The sequence below is a fragment of the Hyperolius riggenbachi genome, chromosome 6, assembly GCF_040937935.1.
Source record: "Hyperolius riggenbachi isolate aHypRig1 chromosome 6, aHypRig1.pri, whole genome shotgun sequence".
NCBI lineage: Eukaryota > Metazoa > Chordata > Amphibia > Anura > Hyperoliidae > Hyperolius > Hyperolius riggenbachi.
In genome coordinates this window covers 287,045,194-287,069,358 of record NC_090651.1, presented here as the reverse complement: position 1 = coordinate 287,069,358, position 24,165 = coordinate 287,045,194, and the positions used below count along the sequence as shown (strand labels likewise).

The following is a 24,165-nucleotide window of genomic DNA, read 5'->3' as shown; positions in this document are numbered from 1 at the left end:
TATGGGTGCCTCCATGTGCCTTCAGTTGTCCTTTAAATACGCAAATGATCTTATCTATTTGCACAAATATCTCACAATCCTTGCAAGATTCCTTGTAACTAATGTATCTGGATGACACTTATATTTGCAAAAAAAAAAAAAATCTCTCTACTGCCTTCTGATTGTAAGTTCTAACATTGGCAGTCAATAGGAATAGAGTCTAAAGAAGGCTTACTAGCTGAAAGCTTACTGCTTTTTTTTTTACATTAGCCAATAAATGGTGTTATCCTGATTCAAAACTTCCTGTCTGTAAAATACAAGCTTTAGTCTGCAGCAGTGCTTTGCTACTAAGATAAGGAATCACACACAGTGTTTCACTCCCTCCTGCCTCTTCCCCTTCCTCTTGCTTGAAGAGTCGTCAGTAGTGTTGGGCGAACAGTGTTCGCCACTGTTCGGGTTCTGCAGAACATCACCCTGTTCGGGTGATGTTCGAGTTCGGCCACATGGCCGAACTAAGAGCGCATGGCCGAACGTTCCCTGAATGTTCGTCTAGCGCTGTGATTGGCCGAACGGGTCACGTGGTTCGGACCCGAACGCGCTCTGATTGGCCGAACTGTCACGTGGTTCGGGTAAATAAATACCCGAACCATCTCCGCCATTTGTCTGTGGGTTTAGCTTTGGGTAGGCAGGCAGGGAAGTTCGCGCTCCAGCCATGCTAGCCAGGGTCCCCCCAGTCATTGTGTCGCTGCTGGGAATAGTAGTACACCGCTCGCTCAGCCACACTATATAGCATTCTGTTTACTGCCACTCTGTGTACCTCGCTCAGCCACACTATATAGCATTCTGTTTACTGCCACTCTGTGTCTGCTGGGAATAGTAGTACACCGCTCACCCGCCACTGTATAGCATTGTGCTCTGTGTCGCTGCTGGGAATAGTGGTACACCGCTCACCCGCCACTGTATAGCATTGTGCTCTGTGTCGCTGCTGGGAATAGTGGTACACTGCTCAGCCACACTATATAGCATTCTGTTTACTGTCCTGTGTCTGCTGGGAATAGTAGTACACCGCTCGCTCAGCCACACTATATAGCATTCTGTTTACTGCCACTCTGTGTACCTCGCTCAGCCACACTATATAGCATTCTGTTTACTGCCACTCTGTGTCTGCTGGGAACAGTAGTACACCGCTCACCCGCCACTGTATAGCATTGTGCTCTGTGTCGCTGCTGGGAATAGTGGTACACCGCTCACCCGCCACTGTATAGCATTGTGCTCTGTGTCGCTGCTGGGAATAGTGGTACACCGCTCAGCCACACTATATAGCATTCTGTTTACTGTTCTGTGTCTGCTGGGAATAGTAGTACACCGCTCGCTCAGCCACACTATATAGCATTCTGTTTACTGCCACTCTGTGTACCTCGCTCAGCCACACTATATAGCATTCTGTTTACTGCCACTCTGTGTCTGCTGGGAACAGTAGTACACCGCTCACCCGCCACTGTATAGCATTGTGCTCTGTGTCGCTGCTGGGAATAGTGGTACACCGCTCACCCACCACTGTATAGCATTTCTGTACTGCCACTGTACTGCTGCCAGTCAGCGTGTACTTTAAGGATAAGTGAAATGAGGAAGAAATCCGGTGAAAGAGGGAGGGGCAAGGGAAGAGGTGTTTCCCCTGACGGTTCACGTACAGGCCACAGGGGAGCACCCAAGAAAACCCACTCAATACCGCCCATGTTGTCCAAGACAACAACCCTCACAAATCCAAAAGAACAGGACCAGATAATTACTTGGATGACCTCTCAAGCGTCCAGCAGTGGGTTAAGCAGCACCAGCACATCACGCACGAGGTCCGAGTCCTCAGCCAGTTACAAGGAGCCAGTGGGCACAAAGCTGACACAACCGGCAGCGACACCACGCACACAACTGCCAGATAACCAGTCCGATGAATTACCTCAGGACACAATGGGGTATTCGCAGGAGCTATTCCCAGCCCAACAAACTTCCACCTTTCAAAAGTCAATGGATGAACAGCCAGAAATGTTGTGCCCGGATTCACAACCATTAACTGTGGGAAATGCACCGCGCACTGAAATACAAGGCGAGTCCGAGGAGGACTCGGAAACCCAAATCCCAGAGCAAGTTGGGCAGGAGGGGTTGCAATTGCAGGAGGTCGGCCGACAAGATCTGGAAGACGACGTTGGAGTGAGCTGTGCAGAGGTTGTTCTGGGGAGCTCTACTCCACGGCGGCGGCCCCCCACAATGACATATGACGAGTTTCAGGAGATGAAAGAGGAGGGTATGGACAATGTGGACAGAGACCCAGATTTTGTTTGTGAACGAGAACATCGCCGTCGTAGCAGCAGCACAGATGAGTCTGTTGAAGAACCCACTGCTGCACGAGTTCGCCTTGTGCCACAAGGTAGGCGGCGCGCAATTTCAGGCACCACAAGCATGGAAGTTCAAGTGAGAGGCAAAAGAGGCGCAAACAGAAATCGCCAGCAAGGCAGGTGCTCCAAAGTCTGGGCTTTCTTTGAAGACTGCACTGAGGATGGTACTATGGCGATTTGCAAGGTGTGCAAGACCCGCCTGAGCAGGGGGAAAAGTATTAACAACCTCTCCACCACCAGCATGAGCCGCCACATGCTATCCAAACATCCCACTCTGTGGGCAAACGCGGCAGGACAGGGTACCAGCAACACTGCCTCCCTTGGGGTCACCAGACTCACCACCAGACCCGCCTCAGCAGCAGCAGTAGCCCAGCCATTGCGTGGTTCACAACATTCACAAACATCAGACGCTGACACTGTCACTTTCCGGAGTAGTGCTCTTGAGGTCTCCCAGTGTTCATCAAACACAACAACCAACAGCCCTTCAGTGTGCAGCCCTACGATTCAGTTGTCTGTCTCGGAGATGTTTGATCGCAAGAGGAAATTGCCAGCAAATGACCCCCGGGCCGTGGCAGTAACAGCCAGCATAGCCAAGCTTCTGGCCTGCGAAATGCTGCCATATCGAGTGGTGGAGACAAACAGCTTCAAGGGCATGATGTCAGTGGCCATCCCACGTTACGTGGTTCCCAGCCGCTACCACTTTGCGCGCTCTGCAGTGCCTGAGTTGCATGAGCACGTGGTCAGCAAAATAACCCGAAGCTTGAAGAATGCCGTTGCCTGCAAGGTTCACCTCACCACTGACACCTGGACGAGTGCGTTCGGCCAGGGTCGATACATCTCCCTTACCGCGCACTGGGTGAACCTTGTGGAGCCTGGCAGCGATTCCTCACCTGCTACGGCGCGGGTGTTGCCCACGCCGCAAACAGCTGCACCGCCGTCCCTCCCACTGGATAACAACAGCAGCACCTACCTCTCTGACTCCTTCTCCTCCAACGCATCTCAAAGCTGTACCTCATCCGGAAACGCTAACCCAGCAGCAGTAGGATCGTGGAAGCAGTGCAGCACAGCTGTTGGCATGCGTCAGCAAGCGTTGCTGAAGCTGATCTGCCTTGGGGATAAGCAGCACACAGGGGAGCAAATATTAGAGGGGAATAAAGGAACAGACGGATTTGTGGCTGGCACCGCTGGACCTGGAACCGGGCATGGTTGTGTGTGATAATGGGAGTAATCTCATTCGCGCTTTAAGGTTGGCTAAGCTGACACACATCCCTTGCCTGGCACACGTGATGAACCTAGTAGTTCAGCGGTTCCTGAGGACATACCCAGGCGTGGCCGATCTTCTGTTGAAGGTGCGACGAGTGGCCAAACATTGCAGAAATTCCAGTACTGCTTCGGGGGCACTCGCCAAGATGCAGGAGCGCTTCAATCTCCCCCACCATCGCTTGCTGTGTGATGTCCCTACGCGCTGGAATTCTACGCTGCACATGCTAGCCCGCTTTTGCGAGCAGAAGAGTGCAGTGGTCCAGTACATGACGGCGCAGTACCGAGGCGCATCCGGACAGCTGCCAAGCTTCTGTGGATCCGATTGGGCCAACATGTTGGACCTCTGCCAAGTCCTCCAAAATTTTGAGCAGTCCACGTTGCTTGTGAGCAGTGACAACTCTTCAGTCAGCATTACCATACCACTGCTGTGTTTACTGAAGAGGTCAATGTTGAAAATCAAGGAAACAGCTGTCATGATGCAACTGGGGGAATCTGAAGGAGAAAACGATCAGCGTGATGGTACCAACATCAGGCCATCCGCCTCAGGAAACGCTGGCCCTAGCAGCTATGACGAAGAAGAGGAGGAGGAACAGCTGGAGTTGGAGCAGGAATTTCATGCCATCACTGACGAGGGCCAGAGCGGTGCACGTTGGACTTCAACAATTCAGCGCGAATGGTCAGCAGAAGCAGACCAGGAAGAAGGTGACGACTATGATGCATCACAACAACTATCACAACGCTCACAAGAGGATGATGAGGATTCTGGCAGGACTCTGGCACACATGGCTCAATTCATGCTAGACTGCATTGAACGCGACCCACGCATTGTGCGCATTCTGGACAACACCAATTACTGGGTTTATACACTTCTGGATCCACGGTACAAACACAATGTTCCAAAACTGCTTGAAGAAAGAGTCAGACAGGTCAAAATGGAAGAATACCAGCAGGCCCTTGTGGAGACTTTAGAGAGGAGATTGACATCCTCCCCCTCCTCTAGCCAGTTGTACGCCGACAGACTGACTTCCGCAAACCCAGGACGACCAGGAGGGCAGCAAACAACACAAGCCGCAGCTAGTGCCTAAAAGGGAATGGTATCGGCAGTGTCCTTGGAGTGGGACAATTTTCTGACACCCATGCAGCAGCAGCCCACAGAACAGCAAGCGTGCAGATCCACCTCCAACACCGATCGCCTGGAGAAGATGGTCAAGGACTACATGTCAGATGGCGTGGCTGTGTCGAACAATCCATCTGCACCCTTCAACTATTGGGTATCGAAGCTAGACACCTGGCACGAACTGGCAATGTACGCAATAGAGGTGCTGGCTTGCCCGGCAGCCAGCGTTATGTCGGAACGCTGTTTCAGTGCTGCCGGAGGCATCGTCACAGATCGGCGTATCCGCCTCTCCACAGAAAATGCAGATCGTCTGACTCAAATTAAAATGAATCAATCCTGGATTGGAAACGACTATGCAGCACTCCCGGACCCCAACCAAGTAACATGAACAATGACCATCTGTGATGGGTTAGCGTTGCCGGTCCCTGTTTATTGAACCTCTCATCTTTATTACATTTATGACTGCATGGCGGCAAAAAGCATTGCTATATCCGCACGCTTTTTGTCCTCATGCAAGGCCTGGGTTGTTGTGTCTCAAAGCGTGGCCTTCTCCTCCTGCGCCTCCTCCTGTTCCATCACGTCTGCTGCTGCTGGGTTAGCGTTTCCGGTCCCTGTTTATGGAACCTCTTATCTTTATTACATTTATGACTGCATGGCGGTACAAAGCATGCTATCCGCACGCTTCTTGTCCTCATGCAAGGCCTGGGTTGTTGTGTCTCAAAAAGCGTGGCCTTCTCCTCCTGCGCCTCCTCCTGTTCCATCACGTGTGCTGCTGCTGGGTTAGCGTTGCCGGTCCCTGTTTATAGAACCTCTCATCTTTATTACATTTATGACTGCATGGCGGTAAAAAGCATGCTATCCGCACGCTTCTTGTCCTCATGCAAGGCCTGGGTTGTTGTGTCTCAAAGCGTGGCCTTCTCCTCCTGCGCCTCCTCCTGTTCCATCACGTCTGCTGCTGCTGGGTTAGCGTTGCCGGTCCCTGTTTATGGAACCTCTCATCTTTATTACATTTATGACTGCATGGCGGTAAAAAGTATGCTATCCGCACGCTTCTTGTCCTCCTGCAAGGCCTGGGTTGTTGTGTCTCAAAGCGTGGCCTTCTCCTCCTGCGCCTCCTCCTGTTACATCACGTGTGCTGCTGCTGGGTTAGCGTTTCCGGTCCCTGTTTATGGAACCTCTTATCTTTATTACATTTATGACTGCATGGCGGTACAAAGCATGCTATCCGCACGCTTCTTGTCCTCATGCAAGGCCTGGGTTGTTGTGTCTCAAAAAGCGTGGCCTTCTCCTCCTGCGCCTCCTCCTGTTCCATCACGTGTGCTGCTGCTGGTGCTGGGTTAGCGTTACCGGTCCCTTTTCCTGGAACCTCTTCTCTGTATTACATGTATGCCTGCATGGCGACAAAAAGCATGTTACCTGTGCAAAGAAACATGACATTTTCCACATTTAACAGACAGTTTTTCCTTTGAAACTTTACAATCAATTTTCTCAAAAACTATAAGCTCTTTTTCAAATATTTTTTTTCCTCTTGTACCCACTCCCAAGGTGCACATACCCTGCAAATTTAGGGTATGTAGCATGTAAGGAAGCTTTAAAAAGCACGAAAGTTCGGGTCCCCATTGACTTCTATTATGTTCGGAGTTCGGCGCGAACACCCGAACATCGCGGCGATGTTCGGCGAATGTTCGCAAACCCGAACATCTAGGTGTTCGCCCAACACTAGTCGTCAGACACAGGCTGGGGGCTGGAATGATTTGTCTGTGATCTGTCCACACAGGAGCAGCTTGCTGGCAAGTAAAGATTAAAGCATGCCAGCCAACTAGTCAAGTACTGTACATCTGTAGGTAACTTTTCTTCCAAAATAGCACTGTCATGTGCTCAAAAGCTTGTTCGTGATGTTTACATTTGTTCCTATCATTACTGAACTAGTTAGCCTTAATTTTATCACCTTAGGCAAAAAATATCTAAAGCTCGCCATACAAACATTGATTTTGATTTTCCAAATGAGCCCAGCCAGCCTTTGTGCCCCCCAAAATTTGAAGCTGGAGCTGGCGCTGTATTTGTTCTGCTGTACTGACAGGCAAAGACACTTAAAGAGACTCCGTAACAAAAATTGCATCCTGTTTTTTATCATCCTACAAGTTCCAAAAGCTATTCTAATGTGTTCTGGCTTACTGCAGCACTTTCTACTATCACAGTCTCTGTAATAAATCAATGTATCTTTCCCCTGTCAGACTTGTCAGCCTGTGTCTGGAAGGCTGCCAAGTTCTTCAGTGTTGTGCTTCTGCTATGAACTCCCCCTTCCAGGCCCCTCTATGCACACTGCCTGTGTATTATTTAGATTAGGGCAGCTTCTCTCTTCTCTCTTATCTTTTACAAGCTGGATAAATCGTCCTCTGAGCTGACTTAGCTTTCACATACTGAGGAATTACAGACAAAGGCAAAGCTGTTTGCAGGAAGAAACGAGCAGCCTGAAACTTCAGTGCATAAGAACTGCAGGGGAAAAGAAACACACAAATGATCTCTTGAGATTCAAAAGGAAGGGTGTATACAGCCTGTTTGTGTATGGATGTATTTTCTATGTGTGGACATACTGTACATCAACCTACTTCCTGTTTTGGTGGCCATTTTGTTGTTTATAAACAAACTTTTTAAAACTGTTTTTAACCACTTTTAATGCGGCGAGGAGCGGCGAAATTGTGACAGAGGGTAATAGGAGATGTCCCCTAACGCACTGGTATGTTTACTTTTGTGCGATTTTAACAATACAGATTCTCTTTAAAGAGGAGCTGCCAGCCATACTATCTCAGAAAAAAAAACATATATAAGTAGAAAAATACTTGCTCTACTTACATAACATATGTATTGCACTATACACGTATTAATTGTAGTGATTTTTCTACAGTAAAAAAGAGAAAAGCCTTCTTAGCATTTCCCATTTTAAGTGTGGTGATTTTGAAGCCAATCCTGATGTCATTTCCTCCCCCCTATTCTCCTCTGCCTGATTGTGTATGCGTTGCCCGCCCTCCACTATAGAAAGTGCATTGTCTCAGCATGAGATATATTGGCCAATCAGAGAGGAACAGAGGTGAAGTAGGGCAAAACAGGAGGGAACGAGGCTTCAGCCAATCAGGCTGCATCAGTTCAGTCTAAGGGGACTTAGAGAAGCAAAAAATGACAACCCAGCATGCCCTGCATACCAAATTGAGTGTGTACCAAATAAGAGTCAGGTAAACTGGGGAATGATCATTTATCAACAAGAAAAGTAATAGTGATTTTAACTTTTGGATTGCCTGGTTAGCATCCTTATTACTTGTTTACCAGATAAAAATAAAGAATTGATTTTTGATTTTATGCCTGACAGTTACACTTTAATGTTAGGGCTCATTCACATAAAAGTGTTGTGGATGTCCTTGTGAAAATTTTGTGTTTTTTAGGGGATATACATTTTATCCTATTCATTGCTATAAATAGAAAAAAAAGCACTTTTGCTTTTGGTCAGGAATGCAGCATGCTGCACTTAGGTATGAAATGTGAGTAGTACCATTGAAGTCTTTGTACCATGTGTTGGTAAAAATGCAAGCATAAACACATATAATGTAAAAGAGCCCTTAGCCTGCTTAGCCTGCTTCTCAGACTACCTAACTCTAAAGAATGAGGCTTTACAGCTCTCTGACTGTCAGGCTGTATCACAAAGTGCCAGCAATGCAATGCATATGTAAGTGTAAGCCAACAGTGCTTCCAGACATATGGATGTAGTTCTCCCCAGGAGGCTGATGAAGGATATTAGAACAGAAACTGGCACAGGATCACTTCACCACTGAAGTGGCACTCTGGCTGCCTCTTGAACAATGGGATGAGTCTAGCTGCCGAGCCACAATGGAGGAAGAGGATGCTAGAGCCAATGGAATTCTCATAGTAGTGGCTGTGACAAGAGATGCTGGAAGCAGGGTCTCAGCTGGAAGGAAGGACTTTTGTCCCTGCTAAACTAACAAAGGCACATGATGCTTCTCAACTAGTTTAATAATCATATCAGGCAGCCCTTAAATATTGTCCTCCGATGTCCCCATGCCCCTTCACTCTGCAGATACAATTCCCCATGTGGCAACTAGCGTAGTAAATAGTTATTATCGTCCAAAAAGAAGCTGCATGCCTTTTGTTTGAGGGACTGAAATGTTCCACTGGGAAATTGAGCAGCAGGGACAGCCATATTATCCCAGGAAAAAATACATGCCCTCCTTCCCCCGTGGCTGCATCCATTGCGGGGCAATTGTTACACCCCTGGAACAACCCAAAGTATATCAAATTTGCACTAAGGTGATGTATTTTGAATATACAGACATAGGCCTTGATTCACAAAAGAGTGCTAACTGTTAGCACGGCCGTTTTCGCGCAAATTTTCGCGCGAAACGATAACGTTTTTGCGCGCAAACGCTAATTTTACCGCAAAATCGATAAAGTTTTCGCACGAAAATTTGCGTTTGCGCGCGAAAACATTATCGTTTCGCGTGAAAATTCGCGATCGCGCGCAATGCAAAAATTCGCGCGAAAACGGCCGTGCTAACAGTTAGCACTCTTTTGTGAATCAAGCCCCATAAGTACCAGTGTGGTATATCAAATTTTGAGATGAGCAAAGAAAATTCACTTAGCTTACTATATGACCAAACAAACCTTCCACGATCCTCTGGATGAAAATGGATTTTACATCTTGAGAAGAGAAATAAAACAAGACTGTACCGGATTTATATATATCACAGTTTGCATTGCTGCTGCATGCATGCAATTGCACAATTCACCTTCCTTTTTAACGACCCTCATTATGCCCTAGTAAATCGGGCCCATTGAGTTTAAATTTGTATATAACTGATTATAACCCTGGCCTCCTTCACAAGATGTCCTCCAGAAAATAACGCAATAAATGTTTCAGTGCCACAGGCAGCTTTATAAATCTTCTATGGAGCTGAAAATAAGGAATTACTGATTAGATTGCAAGTGTTCCCATCTGATGTATTATACATTAATATACAACTTTCCTAGGCCTGGCCATTGAGTGAGCCGGACTACCAATCAACCAACTTTACTAATGGTTCTCCTGTGTTTTGCATGGAAGTTGAATTTCAAATGACCTACTTGTGATGGTAATCCATCTCAAAGATCTATTGAAAACTGGCTCTCAGTGTACCCCATTATTAAACATTGCCTATATAATAGTAAGTTCACATCTGCAATTCAATAAGAGGATCTCTCTGCTTTCTCTAGAAGTAGTTTACAGCTGACTTTTAAATGATATTCTTTTACCTTTCTGTTCCCCAGTGGCCTGAGTGAATTATTGTTGTTTTTGGCCAACAGATCTGCTCACATCACCCAAGGGCATTCATTCAATAGAATAAATTAATGGAGGGGCTAAAGGAGTATGACTCTTTCAAACCATATATTTTCATTTAAAGTAAACCTGTTAGCTTAAAAAAAGCAAGAGGAAAGCCTCTGGAACTTCCAGGGGATTCTCAAGACCTCCTCCCAACCACAAATCCAGCGCTAGGACCCTGGAGTTTGCGACCGCCGTCCCGTCCGATTGCCACACTGTGAAGGTGCAGGACGCCTTGTGCCTGTGCAGTAGCACGGAGCCGTTCAGGCCCGGCAGAAGAGCTGTTAGGCATCCTATGCAATGCGGCCACGCTCCTTTATGGATGTGAACATGGCTGCACACACTCTTAACAAGCCCTTGTTGAGGGGGTTCAGGGGTCCCAGCAATGGATTCATAGAGACTAGGAGGACAGGAAAAGCCTATTGATTATCCAGAGGCTTCCCTCTGCTGAGGTAAGTACCATTTTGGGGAACTTTTTTCATGTCAGGTACACTTTAAAGAAGAGTTCTACAAAGTGCAGTTGTTTTATATATTATATGGAATAAAATTGTATAATTTATAAATGTTTTCAGCTTTTTTTCTTTAGATCAGAGACAGTAAGCTTCATACACAAATTCAAGGCCTGACAGCCAGGACGGTTCATGACTTGATCCCTCAGGTGATCATTTGCAGCTGAGTCTGTACAGGCATGTTGCTAGCCTCTAGGCTAACAATGTGTTCTGTTACACACTCTAGTCTAGTGTGTGTACAGGCCTTTTAGTGCAGGGAACAGAGTATATATATATATATATATATATATATATATATATATATATATTTTTTTTTTTTTTTCACTTAGCTTATAAACACAAAATAAAACTGTTGGATTCAAGGAAAGTATTTTTTATGGTTGGGACTAGTATAAACTGTCTTTTAGTTGTATTTTTGTTGTAGTGTGCAGAGTAGTCCTCTGAAATCTAATCCCTTTTATAGTCATGTGTCCATTATAGCCTACAACCAATTTGTGTGGAAACACAATTTATCTGTATGTTTTTGGGATGTGGAATGAAGCAGGAGTGCCCGGAGGACACCCATGCAGGCACAGGGAGAACATACAAAATAGTGGTTCCTTGTTATTCTGTTTGAATGAGAATTTGTGTGCGAGTGTGCAAAAGGTGATTTGACTTTGCTGTTTTATTGGCCACATCCCCTTTAGCACATCCATTTTACTTAAGCATTAGGGAGCTTAGCCTGGATTCTCTGTCTCAACTATAGTGACATTTTTTCCAGTAATTACAGAAGATAGCAACACTAGACCTGGTGATTCGTATTGCTCCAACCCTACCAAAAGCAATAATCGAACCTCACAGACATCTGAAAACCTGTAACTAAAAAAAATTCCCCTGGGGGTACTCACCTCAGATGGAGGAAGCCTCCGGATCCTATCGGGGCTTCCCCCGTCCTCCTGTGTCCCATAGCGTTCTTGCTGTGCCTCTCCCAACAGCGGGGATGTAAATATTTACCTTCCCAGCTCCAGCACAGGCGCAGTATTGGCTCTCCGCTCAGAGATAGGCAGAAATAGCCGATCGCTGTCGGTCCGCTCTACTGCGCAGGTGAAAGTCTCCTGCGCCTGAGCAGTAGAGGGGACCCGACAGAGATTGGCTATTTCCATGCTGAGAGCCGCAACAGTGCCCCTGCTGTTGCTAGGGAACGTAGATATATCAAGCCTTGTCAGGCTTGTTGAGCCAGCATTGCTGCTGTATGCATGCTATTGCACTGCAGCTACAGGGGAGGAGGAATCCTCATTGGGACCCTGAAGCTCCCCCCTCCCGAGGTGAGTACCCCTCAGGGGACTTTTTTGTGTTACAGAGTCTCTTTAAAGGCTGACAGTGATCAGCTGCGTAATATGTTGGAGCTTTATAAATACAATACATAAATAAATAATAAATCTGCTGCTGCATACTGGCAATGTACCTTTGGCAATGGTTCAGGGTGTTTGTTAGGAACAATACAGTCCCAAGCCTCCAAGTATGTTGGTGGCTTGACCAGTCCCATCCCTCTTAATTATACCACTTGGGCACTGCAGCTTCCACTTCTACAGAAAGTACACACTCAGCAGACCAAACTCAGGTTAATAGCAGTAGGTGTAAAAGGCTGCACAGCTTCCACACTTGGCAGTTGCTACAGTACATCATTGTGGAGTCACATCCCCTGATGATGAATGCTAGAGTCACATTCCCTGTATACAAATAACCTAGGTATGACCTGAACACCAGTTAAGTTAAATAGCAGTGCCTCTAAATCTGGAAGTGCTTCTGAAACACAATTAAAGCTAACTGTTTCAGGGCCACAAAGACTCTCCTTTGTCAAGGAAGGCCAGTAACATAATCTCACATTAGGATAAGCCCTTGAAAAAGGCCCTTGAAGCAGACCAAACTGTCCAGCAACTCCACCAGTAATGTTGTTGCTGGTTTCAATAATTTTGCACTTCTGATGCTCTTTGCTTTGTTATGTTATGTATTTAAACCACCCCATAATTGCAGTACATTTGCACTCATATTAAAGCAGAATATAACCCTGCATTTCAACTTTGCTCTAAAATATTATTTACAGCATATTATATGCAAAAAGCATTTTTTTTTTACTAGACCAGCATTGGAAGGGTTAAACACAGAGGTTTAAAGTTCCGTGGAGAGCTATGCAGAAGTTCAGATTGTTACATTCTATTTAGTTATATGTATCTATTGATAAATGTTACACACTCTTTGGCTGTCCTCCAACTCCTCAGTCAGAGAGATGAGTCACATTCAACACTTAGATACATTTATGTAAACAAAATGTATCTATTTCAGCTTCGGATGCGTCTGCAGAAATCTCCAGGAACTTTAAAGCCCTGTGTAACCCTTCCAATGCTGGTCTAGTAAAAAAAAAATGCTGGTTGCATATAATATACTGTAAATAATGTTTTAGAGCAAAGTTGAAATGCAGGGTTATATTCTGCTTTAAGTTTAAATCTTTTCTTGACTGCAGACTCTCCTTCCTTGTACCATGAAGAAAGAGCAATGACTGGAATTTGAAAGGTCTCTGTATTGGAGCCGATATGGCTGACAATATTCAGGGGTAGGCCTCCCACTGTAGTAGATTCCTACTGTGCTTGTGCACTATGGCAGGCGTGCTCACTGTAATGTTAAACAGAAAAAGAAAAAAGTGGGTGCACCAACCTGTGTATTCGAAGTGCGTTTATGTTTCAGGTTCAAACAATCACAAATCACAAGACACAGGTTTAAGTCGGAGGTGCCCAGGCAAGTGGGTAACTGGAGCAGCAATGCTCACATTTCAGCCTAGCACAAATAAAAAGAACAGGCCTCACCATACCAAAACACTGCACATAACTGCAAGTAGTGTCTCCCCACATTAGTCACATTTTATGCTTAGCAACAGTCCATGCTTCAAATCACCTCCAGGTCTTGGTCACAGCCATAGGTTGGAAGCAGTGGCATAGCTAAGAAGCTGTGGGCACCAGTGCAAGTTTTACATTGCCCCCTTCCCCCCCCCCCCCCCCAAGCACTCTATACATAACAATTGATACTGTGCACCAAAACCTGACAAGAACAACATCACCTCTGATGAGGTACAAGAAGGGGATGGGAAACATTGTGTTAATAATTACTACTATTCAAAGCATCTATAGAAGTGAATATTATCAGCACAGGGCCGATAAAGAGCTAATACTGTAATTGGAGGTAAGCACCTTAGGGCGTCTCTGGTCCAAGTTGTAACCTCTGCACCCCCTATTGCTACCCCACTGATTGGATGCTAAGTCATATCAAGCTGTGTGGAGCACCAATGTGCCACCTGTCCTTTGACCTTGAATTATTGGATTAGGACACAATTGCACACATTTCTACATCTGTTTTGCTATTGTTTAAATGAATACAAACTCTTTGGGTCAAACTGGCCCTAGCTCCTTTTCCTGGGATCCGTAGCAACCATGAATTATTAACGCCCTCGGCACAAAGAGGGTGCCGGCTTTGGGGTTAATGCAACTTGGTCAGGTTATTCAGAAAATGTGTCGCCTGGGTCAGCAGAACCTCAGTTCAGGAAGATCTACCCACTCAACATTATTGCTGACTATATATACTGTGAAGCAACTAGGTAATATATATTATTTGCCGCTTGCTTGACCTCACAAGTCATTCAATCACAGATAACATGGTAAACTCAGAATTTGTCCAGGCAGGGTTGTAACTCAACGAAGCCGAATGTATTATTTACATTCCAGTACAAGCTGTATTTTGAAAGTACTCATCTGTTTTCTATATTATTTTCTTTCTACACTCTATCTATCAGTGAAACATTTGTGATGAAATTACATTTGGGAGAGATTGTTTGCATGCTGAAATCCTTTGGTAGATCCCAATGGCATCATAACATCCTGGATTATGAACTAGCTGTCCCAAGAACATGACTTATAACAGCACTGTAGATCATGAATCAAATAAATTACAAGTTTCCTGCCGAACATACTTTAATCGATTGTTGCAAAGACTCCGCAATGTCAAGCCTATCTGAAATGTTTTTATTTTCACCCTCCCCATAAATCTGCTCCCACAGCCTGTGCCATTAAGACATATTTTCAGTTTCTTTACACGTTCCCTGCATTGCTTTCAGCCCTTCTAGGTGCACAGTCCTGGCAGAGGTAATTCCATTGTACGTTTTTCATCTTGGAGGCCGTAGATGATCAATCCGATATGAAACAGGATGGAATGGCTTTACACTGGATTGCAACTTTTCCCTCTTAATAACTACTATCTTATGTATGTAAATAGGAGTCTACATAGACAAAATTCTATTTTTCTTGTTTGGATGAAAAACAGGAAGCATAGGCAAATTTAGCAACTGCCATTAAGACTGAAGATAAGATGACTGCAGATACCAAGCCTATATTTTAACCTCTGTTGTGTGCTAATGCCTATCATTGCTTATTGTTGGGTTTTAGGGCCTTTTTCCACTAGCCTGCGATTTGCTTCTGATCGCAAATCGCAAGGTACATTAAACTAATGGAAACTGCAGCAGCAATTTCCATTAGTGCGATCCGATTGCAAAGCGATTTTGGTCAAAGCGCAATCGTTGTCCTGCCGCGTTTTGTATGCGATTGAGCTGGACTATAATGAGTATAGTAGCTCAATCGCAATCGCATGGTGGAAATTGAAACGCGATTGCGATCGCAATCGCGATCGCATTTCATAGTGGAAAAGAGCCCTTATTGTGTTCTGAGCCCATTGTGAATGTTAAACTGAAGTAGGTGAAGAATGCACCTGTTAAATTGGGTATTTCTGTTTACCTAATGTAAATTTGTGCCTATAGTACGCCGCTTTGGGTGTCTGCTGCTTGACTGGGCCCTGGTGTTTGGCTGTAGTACATTGTTTGAGCACCAACAGCTTTTGCTATTGTCCAAATCAAGCATTTGAAAATAATGACAGGGTAAGGCGGGTTTCACACTTCTAACCTGCGGTTTTAGTGTGGTGCGATTGGCTGATCGCGCCGCAATGGCAAAAAATCCTTTGGAGATTACGGCAGCAATACGCGGTAGTCTCCCTTCTGGCTGTAGGCCAGAATGAAAATTGCACGGAAGTGTTTTGAAAAAATAAGCTTCCAGGCATGTGTGCCGTAATGCAAACTCCAATTTAAAAAATCTGTGTCGCCATAGACTTACATGACTTCCGGTTCACCGCACGTCACCGTGTATGCTGGCCTCAACATGCTGCTGCTCCTGCGTCGCCCGCGCGTGAAATTGTAGACTTCCAGTGCATTGCATCGCACCGTGCAGGTATAAAATGCCCCATAGACTTTCTTTGCTTGCACCATACCCCATAGACTTTCATTGGCTTAGCATTACCCTGCGTCAAAAGGGGTTTGAGGTTAGAGCTAGGTACTGTTTTGAGGCGCTACTTATAGCTGCATTTTTATTGTGGGCGGCTTAGCGCCTATTTATTGGATATTGCAGGCACCCAAATGTAATACTTATACAGATATTTTTAATGACCATCTATGAGGTGTACAAACGTATGCAACTAACAGGCTCCCAAATGTCCTGCCTTCCTTTACATTGAAGAGATTTACATTGTAAATTTTTGAGTTAGGCGTTTGGAAGAAATACATAATTTATGGATAGTTGATTGATGGGGAGAATCTTGATGAAAGTACTGTCATCAGAACTAACAATTTCCGCCAACTTGCGACAAAAAATAAAATCTTCTATGAACTCGCCATACTCCTAATGGAATACCATGGGGTGTCTTCTTTCTAAAATGGGGTCACTAGTGGGGTTCCTATACTGCCCTGGCATTTTAGGGGCCCTAAACCGTGAGGAGTAGTCTTGAAATAAAAATGACCTGTGAAATCCTAAAGGTACTCATTGGACTTTGGGCCCCTTAGCGAGTTAGGGTGCAAAAAAGTGCCACACATGTGGTATCGCCGTACTCAGGAGAAGTAGTATAATGTGTTTTGGGGTGTATTTTTACACATACCCATGCTGAGTGGGAGAAATCTCTCTGTAAATGAACAATTGTGTGTAAAAAAAAATCAAACAATTGTCATTTACAGAGATATTTCTCCCACCCAGCATGGGTATGTGTAAAAATACACCCCAAAACACATTATACTACTTCTCCTGAGTACGGCAATACCACATGTGTGGCACTTTTTTGCAGCCTAACTGCGCTAAGGGGCCCAAAGTCCAATGAGCACCTTTAGGCTTTACAGGGGTGCTTACAATTTAGCACCCCCCAAAATGTCAGGACAGTAAACACACCCCATAAATGACCCCATTTTGGAAAGTAGATACTTCAAGGTATTCAGAGAGGAGCATAGTGAGTCCGTGGCAGATTTCATTTTTTTTTTGTCGCAAGTTAGAAGAAATGGAAACTTTTTTTTTTGTGACAAAGTGTCATTTTCCGCTTACTTGTGTCAAAAAATAATATCTCCTATGAACTCACTATGCCTCTCAGTGAATACTTTGGGATGTCTTCTTTCCAAAATGGGGTCATTTGGGGGGTATTTATACTATCCTGGAATTCTAGCCCCTCATGAAACATGTCAGGTGGTCAGAAAAGGCAGAGATGCTGGAAAATGGGAAAATTTACTTTTTGCACCATAGTTTGTAAACGCTATAACTTTTACCCAAACCAATAAATATAGGCTGAATGTGTTTTTTTTTTTTTTTATCAAAAACATGTTTGTCCACATTTTTCACGCTGCATGTATACAGAAATTTTACTTTATTTGAAAAATGTCAGTACAGAAAGTTAAAAAAATCATTTTTTTTGCCAAAATTCATGTCTTTTTTGATGAATATAATAAAAAGTAAAAATCGCAGCAGCAATCAAATAGCACCAAAAGAAAGCTTTATTAGTGACAAGAAAAGGAGCCAAAATTCATTTAGGTGGTAGGTTGTATGAGCGAGCAATAAACCGTGAAAGCTGCAGTGGTCTGAATGGAAAAAAAGTGCCTGGTCCTTAAGGGGGGTAAAGCCCACGGTCCTCAAGTGGTTAAGCTTTTTACAAATAATCAATCACCATTAACCTATTTTGGTTCCTGGACGTAGAAACTACGTCCAGGAACCATGTGCGCTCCCGCGCACTCCCACGGCCGATCGTGCGCGTGCACGCGCGCTCCCGGCCCGCGGTTCGTTAGCCAGGCAATTAGTGTATCAGGCTTTGGTGCCCAATCACTGATTCCTCTCCCCCGCTGAAAAAGCGACAGCTTCTCTCGGAAGCTTCGCTTTTTCTGGCTGTAACGTACCCCATACGTCACTCTAAGCGTGTGTTACGCTTAGAGTGACGTCATGTAAACAAACTCATGGCCGCCATCTTGTGGCCAAAAAGTAAAACTACAACTAAAAGTAAAAAAAATTAAATTCAAACACACATTTACATTATAAATCACATGTTTACATCCCACCCTCCCAAAACCCAAATAAAATGTTTAATATAAAAAAAAACACATTACAATAAAAAAAAACATGTAAATATTTACATAAGGGTCTAAACTTTTTAAATATCAATGTAAAGATGAAATACTTCTATATATTTTTTTTAATTTTAACCACTTCAGGATTCGGCGTACGCTTAACTACGCCCCTGAATCCTGAAGTGGATTGCATGGAAACGGCCGCTCGTACGAGCGGCCGTTCCATGTCAGTTCACGGAGCGTGTCTCCGTGAACACCCTGCGAGCTGCCGATTGCAGCTCGCAGGGTAATGTAAACACACGGGGAAGATCTTCCCCGGTGTTTACATGTAAACGGCGCTGCTGCGCAGCAGCGCCGTGGCAGAGATCGGCGATCCCCGGCCTCTGATTGGCCGGGGACCGCCGGCACCTGATAGGCTGAAGCCTATCCTATCCGGCGCAGGACGGAGTTCCGTCCTGCGCCGCTCACAGAGGGAGGGAGAGGGAGGGAAGGGGAAGGAGGCCAGGGAGCGCTGCGGAGGGGGGCTTTGAAGAGCCCCCCCCCGCAAGCGCATGCAGCCGGCGGCGATCAGACCCCCCCAGCAGGACATCCCCCTAGTGGGGAAAAAAGGGGGGAAGTCTGATCGCCCTGGCTGCCAGCTGATCGGTGCTGCGGGCTGGAGAGCCCACGCAGCACCGATCAGGCAACCCCCCCCCCCTGGCACTGAAGTGGTTAAACTTGTAAATAGTGTTAGATGCAAAACGGAAAAAATGCACCTTTATTTCCAAATAAAATATTGTCACCATACATTGTGATAGGGACATAATTTTAACGGTGTAATAACCGGGACATATGGGCAAATACAATACGTGAGTTTTAATTATGGAGGCATGTATTATTTTAAAACTATAATGGCTGAAAACGGAGAAATAATGAATTTTTTCCATTTTATTCTTATTCTTCCTGTTAAAATACATTTACAGTAAAGTGGCTCTTAGCAAAATGTACCCCCCAAAGAAAGCCTAATTGATGGTGGAAAAAACAAGATATAGATCAGTTCATTGTGATAAGTAGTGATAAAGTTATAGACTAATGAATGGGAGGTGAACATTTCTCAAGTGAAAACGACGGAATGCGAATGGGTTAATGATCACCGATCATCAATTGTTAAGTGATAGTTTGGTGAACAAGCCCTGTACAGACATGCTGAATAACTATTGTTCTGCTCAATGGGGAGGGGAAGAAGGGACTTGGACAGTACTCATCACTAGCCCTACTTAGTACTTGCTTAGTACTTGCTGAAGTACTGATAAGACTTGCACAGGGATGGTAAGAGGCATTCTCTTTCATATGTCACAACCCCTATTTCACATCCAGGTGCCGTCTTGAGCTGCAGCCGCCCAAGGCCTGGGCCTTTGTGGCCTCTCCAAAAATCCAGCCCTGCTTTTGATAGTTTACTCTCAGTATAGGCAGTAAGTAGCTATTGATGTAAATTCTGAAGGTGACATTCTAGCAGTATAACATGGGTCTCAAACCCATAATGTAAATATACTGCTTATTGAGCCGGGTTCCAATTCCAATTTAAGACATTTAAAGCACACATAAATATAAATAATACACAATCACTTTTGGCAAGAGTTAGAATTTTTAATTACAGGGTAGTATAAACTTGCGTTTTATTTGCACTTGCTGTTACCAAAGCTTATTAAAACACAAATGAAACCCAGTTGAAATGCAAATTAAACAGTTATTTAAACATAAACTAATGCCTAGTCAAATAAAATGACAATCTGCTTAAATGCAACTTGCATGCTAATGATCATGTAGGGTGTTTCTGCATGGTTAGATTGTGTTCCATAGCAGAACAAGATTACTGCACAGTATAGTCTCAAATGCAAAACAAGATAGCATTTTAAGGCCTTATTCACATTATAGGCTTTTTTTGTAAAAAGTTAAGCGAGGGCGATTTTCAAAATCTCCCTGAAAACGCTTGTGCAATGATTCTCTATGAGAGAGTTCATATCTGAGTGGTTCGATTGCGATCCGCTTGAAAAAGCGGTGCTTGGGCCATTTAATTTATACATTGTATTTATTGTTTCCGGATTTTCTTTCCATATCAAAAGACGGAATCGCTCTGCAAAAGCGTTAACAAAAACGCCCACAAAAACGAGCGAACGCGCAGAAAATCACCGGAAAACGCTTAAAAAAACGCGGAAAAAAAAAGCCCACTACGGACGGACACGCAAGTTGAACACAATGGCTATCATTCATAAAGCATTTCCACATGCGGAAATGCTTAAAACAGCTGACTTTACCGCCCACATAGCAAATTCAGCATTCATAAAGGTTCCTTCCGCATGAAAAGCTGACCTTACCGAGCAGAGCGATAAATCACCGCCTTGTGCAGTGATTATTGTAAAAAATGTAGCAAAATGTTAATTCATAAACATCACCGAAAGCGGTGTGAGGTCGGGAAGTACCGCTCCCTCTGATGTGGCGATAACAATGTAAGTGAGTGGAGACACACAGACCTCCCAGGCATCTGCAGTAGAGCGGAACACGGGGAATTGTATCAACTCGGCTGCTTCTTGTGCTTCCGCAAGCCTACCGCCTGCCTACCGCCAGCCTAGTTCGGGGAATCTCCGCAGTGCTATCGCACGTGAACATTTTTGATGAATGCCCACCCAGAAGTCTAAAATACCGGCAGCTGTGTTTTCCCGCATTGATTCCCCTTACCGACAGCTCTTTTATGAATGATACCCAATGTGAACAAGACCTAAAACTCAGTTTGAATTGGGGTCAATAATAAAAAAAAATGAGATGTTTTTTAACCCTTTCCAATACTATTTTGGATTATGCCGGACATTCGCCTTTTCCTCTAAACCCAAAGTCGGACGTAGTCCAACACAGGAAAACTGTCTGCGGATAAAATCATATGAAGTGAGGTCATACATGGTACAATTTTTCATTTTTTTTCGATTAGATAATTTAGTTTGATTATTCCGTTTTTCCAGCATGTCCAATCTGATTTTTCTCAAAAAAATGGGATAATCGTTTGAATTTATTGATCGAAAAAAAATAATATTTTCAACTTTCATTCGATTCGATCATTTAGATCGAATAACCGGGATAATCAAATGTTTTTATTGTACCATGTATGGCCACCATAAGTGTCATCCTCTTTAGATCAACGTGTCGGAATACTCACCTCACAAGGCAGAAAGATGGATCCCACGACGACGAGCGTTCCCCGAGCCATCTTTGTGCCAGTGGGTATATGCAACCGCGCAGCAGCACACAATGAGAGCGAATGAGAGTTCAAGCGATCGCAGTACTTTACGTGGGAGTTGTCAGGGATCTTAAAGATTTGATCCGCTGTGATGGTCGTTGTCACTGTGTGTCGCCAAACGTCATTTGCATTATTGTGAGCCTGTACCTACCTTGCAAGATTGCGGAAACAATCACTCTTTGCTCAAAAACAATTGCCGATCATCGGAAAAATCAGCAGAAAAATCATATAGTGGGTACGGTCCTCAAGTCCGACTCTCTAATCACTGCTGACCCTACCCTCTGCCCCTGTGCCACCTAATATAAATATTACATGGGTGCATTTGAGCTAGCTGTAGGGGTGCCCTATATGGATTAAAGTATTGGATGAAGTGTGAACATTATATTGCCTTAACTTCTAGTTTAAACATTATATTGCCTTCTTTTTTTTTACTGTTAAACTGGACCTGAAGTGTTGCACAGGACAGAAGGAAAATATAGATAAATATACCCTGTATGTATTTAGAGAGTTTAGCTTGTCTAATTTCCCCTCATATGTAACTAATCACAAGTTGCAATTTGATCTCTCAACTGTGTCAGCTCAGGAATCTCCTCTGCCATGACAGAGCAGCTAATTGGTAAACACGGGTTGTTAACAATATGTCTGCTTCCATGAAAGCAGAAAGTAGACACACTGCAGATTTATTGCAGGATTTTGTATCAGCTATAACCAGGAAATGATTTCTTTAAAGGTTAGTATTGTTGTAGCAGAGAGGAAGTCCATTTTAATCATGTTTGTATTTTGTCTTTCTTTCTTTTTTTGTCAATAGGGATTACAGCACAAACCTTTGTGTGCACACAATTGTTATCTCAAAACTCATCCCAGATCTAAAGGTGATTTGCCATGGATTTCCTTTCTCACTTGTCACAACAAGTTAGTGTTACTGTGTTGAAAAAAAACTAACAAACAAAAAAAGAAAACAATTTAACTTAGTTTGTGCAAATGTGTTATCTGTCACAGAGGTCTTCCTAGTTATAAAGGTAAGATGGCATTTATTTTTCATCTCACTTAGTTGTCATAACAAGGCAGTGTTGCCACTTGAGAGAAATAAATATATTAAAGGATACAACTTCAAGTTACAGTTTTTACAGCTCTAAAAGGAAACTGTAAGTTATTTCCGTTCCTCTTGTCAACACACTATTCATTTTTGTTATGATTGCATAAAAACAAAATTTGTCCAGGAGGCATAACTACATTTCATGCCCCTCTCCCCATGACTATATCCAAACAAAGAAGGAGACTAGGAGATGATAATCCACAGGCTTCGGCAACATTTCATTGTTATGGGTGGTGGCATGATCATTTTGCAAAATTGATGGGGTCTGCGGGGAGGGGTCAAACAAAATCAATATTTTTATCGCAAAAAGCACAAAAATGCAACTATTTTTCAGCAACAACATGAAAACTATATTTTACCACAAAATTTCCCCAAAAAATAAAACTTATTTTCAGTGGAATTTTTGCTCAAAAATCCAATTTGACATTATTTTCACGAACATTTATGGTAAAAGAATATCGGCATTTTCGCTCATCACTGGTGATGAAATATTACCACTATTTAAAAAAAAAATACCACTTTCAGTTTAAACCACAGGAAAAAATACTTTTAATTTCACAGAAGTTTCTCTAAAACATTTTCTGGGGTGTTGTTGTTGATGTTGTATACCAAGAAAACAGTTTAAAAAAATGTTGGTATCTAGACCAAAAATACATTGTCAAGATACGTCCGTGTTGGGACCACCAGTGACAGCTATTAATGTTTCTTTAATAATGTGTCTAGCATGACTGAACCACAAGAAAATGAAATTGAAAGATTTACAATCTTCCCATGAGCCTATGAAACAGCATAAAATGACTCACAAGTTTGTATTAACAACATTTTTCTCAGACATTGATGAGCTTCCTGTTTTTTTTTTTCTCTCTATGCAGCTGATGTGGTTGCCATTTGGAGACCAGAAAAAAAAGTATCTGACGCTTTTCCCGTTGACATCAGTGGTGTTGGTTTCAGGACCTTCCAAATCCTGAAGACTCGGAGTAGCTCAGCTCTGAACTGCCCTCAAAGTGAACCAAGACATCTTCGAACAACTGAGTGGCAGAGCAACAGGAGATGCAGAATCTGTCTGCACAAATGCCCCTGGATCTGAAGGGCCAGTACAGGGTTCGCTGCAGTCTTTGCATTAGCTCTTAATTGGTGCTGTAGAGTTAATGATCACCTCTCTATGTGCTATGGTAATCATTAAAAAAACATATTTTCCCTCTGCTTAACCGTCTCTCACACATTGGCTGTCCTTGGTAAGCTAGTTTTGGTGGTGTGTATCATGTATTTATACTTACAATGCTAGGAGGAGGAGGGGACAGTGTAAAATGTGCACTGGGTCAATATCCAGAGCCAGATCAACCACAAGGCAAACCTAGGTAGTTTCCTAGGGCCTGGAGAGCATCTAGGGGCCTGGTAGATGCTAGCCCCAACAAAGCTTATTAAAAAAAGGCCAGGTGATCATCAGTGGTGGGCAAAATCTACTATCTTGCCTAGGACCTCATTTCATCTTAACCACTTCACCCCCAAGGGGAGGGGGAAAGGAGGTATTAATTTATTTTTTATTTGATTTAATAAATGTAAAATGTAGTGGGAAATTTGTTTTTTTTAATTTTTGCATGTATTTTTTTTAACCACTAGATGTCCTCACATCTGTGTTGTAAGCGCAAAGCTCATTGGCTTCTTTTTGAAGCGATGATCTTTGCTTACAGGCACTCTGATTGGTTCAGGGAAGACTTCTTGCCATTCCCCAATCAC

At 43.9% G+C, this 24,165-nt stretch overlaps 1 long non-coding RNA gene across 2 annotated transcripts in view; it reads left to right on the top strand.

Moving 5' to 3' along the window:
- The window catches only part of LOC137522781 (uncharacterized), an 80,481-nt gene extending 56,860 nt beyond the window's left edge, over positions 1-23,621 (top strand). The window contains exons 1-3 of one of the 2 annotated variants that reach the window (XR_011022438.1): positions 11,840-11,927; positions 22,141-22,204; positions 23,301-23,621. This is a non-coding gene — a long non-coding RNA (uncharacterized lncRNA). Of the gene's footprint in view, positions 1-11,839; positions 11,928-22,140; positions 22,205-23,300 lie in introns of those variants that run through there. The other variant, XR_011022439.1, reaches the window with a different exon arrangement.
- Positions 23,622-24,165: the final 544 nt, after the last annotated feature.